General features: G+C 46.7%; 1 pseudogene; it reads left to right on the top strand.

Annotated features, from left to right (window-relative positions):
• LOC139026675 (coiled-coil domain-containing protein 85A-like) overlaps positions 1–6,000 on the top strand; it is a 29,093-nt pseudogene that overhangs the window by 4,877 nt on the left and 18,216 nt on the right.

Raw genomic sequence — 6,000 nt, 5'->3', positions numbered from 1 at the left:
TTAGGATCTCGTCCCTGGTAGAGATGCCTTCCTGAAAGGAGGCGGATGCTAGTAGCAGCAACAAGCTAGTTAGCGACAGGTTCTAGTTGACGTTGGCTAGAAACATTGAAATCTTAGGTAACGTTCGCTAACGTCAGTTAGCATTTTATCAAATTCCGGGAGTGTTTCTAAAGTCAATCTGCCATCGACATATCATGATAACTTGAAATAAAACACGATCATGCAAGTTAAATGAACGATACAGATGTTAACTAGGCTAGCCTTGCTAACGGACTAACCCAGTTTTTAGTCGGCTTTTTTCCTGGACGAACCAAGGAAACGCAAACAGAATGGCCTAGCTAGACACTTTTCATCAAATTGATGCAGGCAGATCAGACGGAGAACCATACCTTTTATACAGATCCGGTTGGAAATCCAGACGAAGGTAAATAAATATTAGACTGTAATAAATCGGATCAGCATTTAGGTGATAAATACCGATGCGCAAACAGAAYGAGAGAGCGAAGAATCTGTGGGGKCAACTCCCGGCCGGTATTCCTCTACTTCAGTAGAATGACGTGTTACTACATATTCTGGCCCTCGTGTCCATGAYKTAGGATACAAGCACGCACACGAGGATCATGGGAAATGAAGTCCTGAATTTATTGTAGGCCTATAATAAAGATGACGAAATGCTGTAGCCCATGGCGTTTGATCTGTAGATGGCGCTGGGTACCAAAGCATACCCATCACCCCGCATCATTTGATGGAGACACTTGGATGGAGAGAGAGAGAGAGAGAGAGAGAGNGCAGCTCACTCACGGACTATTTGCCCTCTACCACTCTAATCCAAATGTTCACATCCATATTTATGTAATGCAGAGGTTTATGAGCAGCTGGATTTCATTTTTATTTGACTCTGTCTTTGATTGACATGATATTAAAGCGAGGTTCCTCGAATAAGAGATTCTACCTCGGTAGGACCTAGATAAAGGTGAATGAATATAAAAGCACTAAGGAACACTTCTCACTCTCTTTCTCCACTCCACTCCTCTCATCCCCTCTCCTCTCCCTCAGGACATCAACCAGAAACACAGCGAGGACAACCGGGAGCTGAAGGGACCTGTGTTGCTTCCTGGATGACGACCTCAGAAGGGAACGGCGTGTCCAGGGAGTGCCAGCGACTGGGGCGCTACAGTGCCTCCATCATGAGGAAGGAGGGTACGTTGTACCTGTCAGAAGCTCAAGGAGCTGGAGTGCGGCAGACGAGGTGGTCCGGGAGAACACCTGGATCTCAAAGAACTCTGTTTGTTACTCGACGAGGAGAAAGGAGGAGTGGTGGAGGGGTGGGGTTGTGGAGGAGGAGGAGGGGGGAGGTTGTGTGGTGGGGGTGGCAGGAGGGTGTAGGAATTCTATCGATAGGCCAGGAGTAGTTGTTGCTGGTCCCTGGGACAGGGTTGTTGATGAGGGGTGTGGGGGATGGGAGTAGTACGTCTAGCGCGGGGGACGCGCCGACAGCTCCGATCACCCCCACCACAAGCTGCTCCACCTGGCTACACACGCCGGTAGCCTCGGGCGGCGTGGAACTGGGAGCCCGGAGCATCTCCAAAAGCCCGGGCTGGCAGTGTGAGTTGGAGAACGCTGATCCCCTCCAGCCCTGAACCTCCTCACCCCCAGGGCAGGCACCTGTAGCACCAGCCTGGAGTATCCGTACGCCATGCCCCAGATCTGCCGGCCCCGCTGCGGCTCCATCTCTGTGCCCGGACCACAACCCATAGCGGCCGCTCCATGCAGGGGCTCAGCCCCAGAAGTACAATGGCCGCACGTGGGGCCGCCGCGAGCCCCGAGGTCGCTCAGTATCCCACAACCCGTCAAAGCACCACCAACCTCCGGCCTCGACCTCTCTCTTCCCAGAACAGCCCCAAGGAGCACCTCCTGGGGTCGGGGGTCAGGGAGCACTTACTTGTACTGGACCTGGGCATGCAGCCGCGAGCGTAGGCTCTCTACCTAGAGGGCACACACTAGGAGGACACCGTTAAGCATCGTGGTGCGCTTAGCAGCTATGGTTGGGACTATGACGTGACCCAGGCCGATGTAGGTGGTGTGGGTTAGGTCTATGCGCTCGCTCGGGAATGTCCCAGGCCGCATCCAGGGCACATCTAGGAGTGTATTATGGACGCGCAGTAGGTTCGGCGCAGCACCCCATTGAGAGGGCTGGGTTTTTTCACTGTGCTGTGCTCGAGCCCGGGAGCCCTCAAAGTTGCCTCTCTGGATCGCCCAACGGCGTTACAGTCCACAGGAAGGCGAACCAGAGAGTGGTGGGAAAGGTGAGAGAGGTCCAGACCAGACAGTGAGTGTCGCGCGCGAGCCACTGGGAGAGGATAGGTTCAGAACGATAGGAGAGATCGGGGCCGCATAGCTGAAAAGAGCGATGTCACCGTCTCAACATAGGAGCTCATGATTTACATTAATCGGCAATGGAGCTTGTTTTGGTAATGAACGGTAGGTGTTGTTATAAGACTGGTATAAGACTGTTACAAGGACGTGTTATAAGCGCTTGTAGATCATGTAAGACACATTCCAGGGGGATTAGGATGAAAGGTTCAAAAGAAAGTACTCACTTTCACATACAAACAGTCATGTGCTACTCTCGGACTCAGACAGAAATTGACTAGGACAGACAGACAGACACAGGTGGCCAGACAGATCAGACAGACAGCAGACAGACAGACTAGACAGAACTGGACAGACAGAGACAGACCAGAACGTTACTCAAGACAGACAGGACAGACAGATGGGTTCAGGTGACTCAGACAGACAGACAGGACAGACGACAGTACAGGGTAGGCAGGCAGACAGACAGACTACTACGTTCCCCCTCACCACCAATGAATTGGGGATATTAAACCGGCGATCTTGTTAGTGTATACTGTTGGGTTAAATTTCTGAACTATTCAGGAGTAAAGCTGAAATCCAATTAAAATAATGATAGATAAAAAAAAGGCTGCATTTTCTATTTTTCAATGGCACTTCTTCCATAAATGAGATAAATCTTAGGGATAAAGTGTTTGATATATATCTCAAAGTGTTCCTCCACAATTTTGCTGAATAGTTGATTAGATGAAAAAAAACTTACCTTCCGTGTGTAGTATGACTGGTGCTTTCAGATTTAAGTGGACCCCCAAGCCCTGACACATACAGACCCTTGCCTATACATTGACTGTACAAAACATATGAAGAAAGGAACTGCTGTTGGTAGTGGTTGAGCTGCCGAACAACCTGCTGCGTGGTTCCAAATATTTGGCCAGGTAGAATCCAGATCTCCGAATGCTGCTGATCTGTCTTATTTGGAATTTGTGCAGCACTGGTTAACCTCAACTGCGCGGGCAAATTCAGTGAAAAACTCTCTGGTAGGATGGTAGATGGTGAGACTGATATATAGATGAAAAGCTTAGCTTTAGTGTAATTTTAGAACCTGAGGACAAATTGGGAGAGGACATAGAGATTGTGCTCGTCGCTGTGTGTAGTGTGATGTGTGTCCAGTCAGAGATGAATGGGAAACAAAATTATTTAAATGCAGTTTTATATAACATCAATGGTGATAAGAGAGTAAATCTAAGATAGTTTGGCCAGATCAATCAGGTCGCGACTGGCTTATGTTGATACAATAGAAAAATCTGCAACGCTTGCGATTGTGTTTTGTGTGCTCAGCTGATCGGGTGCGTTTGTACAATTCAGTTTGTTGTCCTGCATCTTCGGTGTTGAATAAGAATATTGATGTAACCGAAAGGAGTTCGAGTCCAGCACAGCCCAAAGTCGCAAACAACTCCCCAGCTCAGGTTCGAATATCTAGTTCCCATACTTTGTGGAAAGACTTCGGCAGTCTCACATGGAGGTGTTCACGACAATTCAATGGAACGCTTTCAATACCTATGATAGCTGTCCTATATGGGGCCTCAGAACCTTTGTATGAACGGGAGCTAGAGCAAGATTTACTGGATTGGCCACATATAGGGTCGGGATGCCAACACGTAATTTATAGTGAAGGGTGAGAGAGTGTGTTGGCTAACTGATTGTATGGATTACTACAGTAGACCTCAGAATGGTACAGTTTCTACTGCTCTTTCTAACGAATATTTTCCCATAAGAATCCTCTCACGGTGGGTGGTTATACTATCATACATAGTTCGGCTACTAAAGCCCAAGTTTGCTCAGCTAGGAAATACGCAGAAACAGAGGGACACATGGAATGTCATACTTCTGCGGATATGTAGGCCCAGTGATACAATTCTGGGTTTTCATTGATAAATCTTAAGAATGGGATTATACTGAAACAGAAATCGACTCTAGAGAACTCCCCCAAGTTGGACGTGAATAAAAGGGTAAGAAACCAATATTAGAATGTGTAATTAGAGGCAAATAAATATCTTGGAATTGTACCTTCCCGTAGGATTGCGCGCAGAGAATTGACATGAGGGATGGGTCAGCGTGGCGCGGAAATAGGAAGGGTGGCTTGATTACATAGAAGGTGAAGAGGTCGCTGAGGCTATGTGAGTCGTTTTCTAGTGGAACACTACCAGACGCTTCAAATCAACTGCACTTAAAGGCACACTGAGGTGTAGGCTATAGTGTAGTAAGACTTCTCGTAATAAGTCATTCCCTAACTTCCCCTCACCTCCATTGCCGCTCCACTTCAACTGTTTCACTAACATACTTCCTCGTTCTGCAAATCTGCGGTGGTTTCACCATCTCATTGGGAGATCCGCAGGTCTTAGGGTGCCAGGGAGAAAATATCAAAGTACCCCCTTGGCTGGTGTTTAAATACCCCCGGTGGCTGATGAGGATTTCTCTAGCTGAGTAAATGTGCTTGAGTGGGCTCCGCTTGGAAGAGAGGAAGGTAGGGATGAAGAGGAAGAGGGGTAGCGAGAGAGAAAGGGGAGAGAGAAGCCACAAGACATTTCCGCCAAGGTAATATTTGCTTACTTGCAATATAGAGCAAACATATAGAACGTAGCATACGTATTTCTACATTTTAGTACAACTAACCACTGTCCCCAGAATAGGCTAATAGCTGTAGTAGTTCCTACAATTTGATTCTTACTTTGCAATATGGCCTAACATATGATAGATCCGTACAATCTAGATAAGAAGAACTCAACTACTGCTCAGAATACGCAGGACTGAAGTAGAAGTGCACATGTTTTGACTAGTTTTGAACTTTCATTTGCCTTACTTTGCAAATGGAGGAAAAATGCATAGGCGCTAGAACTATTTTATTCTAGATTAGACCAACTAATGCCCAAATAAAGCCCTAGACTAGTAGTAATAGTAGTAGTAGGCAGATAGTTGTAGTAGCAGCAGCAGCAAGTAGTATTATAGTGGAGTAATAGTAGCAGCAGTTATAGTACAAATAGTAATAGAGTAGTCAGTGCAAGTAGCGCAGTACTAGTAGTAGGCAGTATAGTAGTAGTAATAGTTGGTGTAGTAGCAGCAGTAGTATTAGGTAGTAGTTTATAGTCAGTAGTAGTAGTAGCACAGTAGTATTAGTAGTAGAGTAGGCAGCAGTAGCAGTAGTAGTAGTAGTAACATAGTAGTAGTAGTAGTAGTAGCAGTAGGTAGTGTAGTTGTTGTAGTAGCAGCAGTAGTAGTGCATCAGTAGCAGTAGTAAGGCAGCAGCAGCAGTAGCAGTGTTGAGTAAGTACGTAGTAGTAATAGTAGTTAGTAGTAGTAGTAGCAGCAGTAGTAGTATTTATAGTAGTAGTAGTAGTAGCAGTAGTATAGTAGTTGTTGTAGTTAGCAGCAGTAGTATTAGTAGCAGCAGTAGCAGTAGTAGTAGTAGTGAGCGCAGCAGCAGCAGCAGCTAGTAGTAGTAGTAGAGTAGACAGCAGTAGTAGTAGCAGTAGTAGTAGTAGTAGTCAGTAGCAGTATTGTACAACCACAGGAGGTTGGTGGCACTTAATTGTGGAGGACAGGCTCATGGTAATTGTGGGAGCGGTATCAGTGGAATGGTATCAAAACATG

Source organism: Salvelinus sp. IW2-2015, unplaced genomic scaffold (genome assembly GCF_002910315.2).
Source record: "Salvelinus sp. IW2-2015 unplaced genomic scaffold, ASM291031v2 Un_scaffold5464, whole genome shotgun sequence".
NCBI lineage: Eukaryota > Metazoa > Chordata > Actinopteri > Salmoniformes > Salmonidae > Salvelinus > Salvelinus sp. IW2-2015.
The sequence above is the reverse complement of the archived record's forward strand: the minus strand, read 5'-3'. Positions and strand labels throughout refer to the sequence as shown.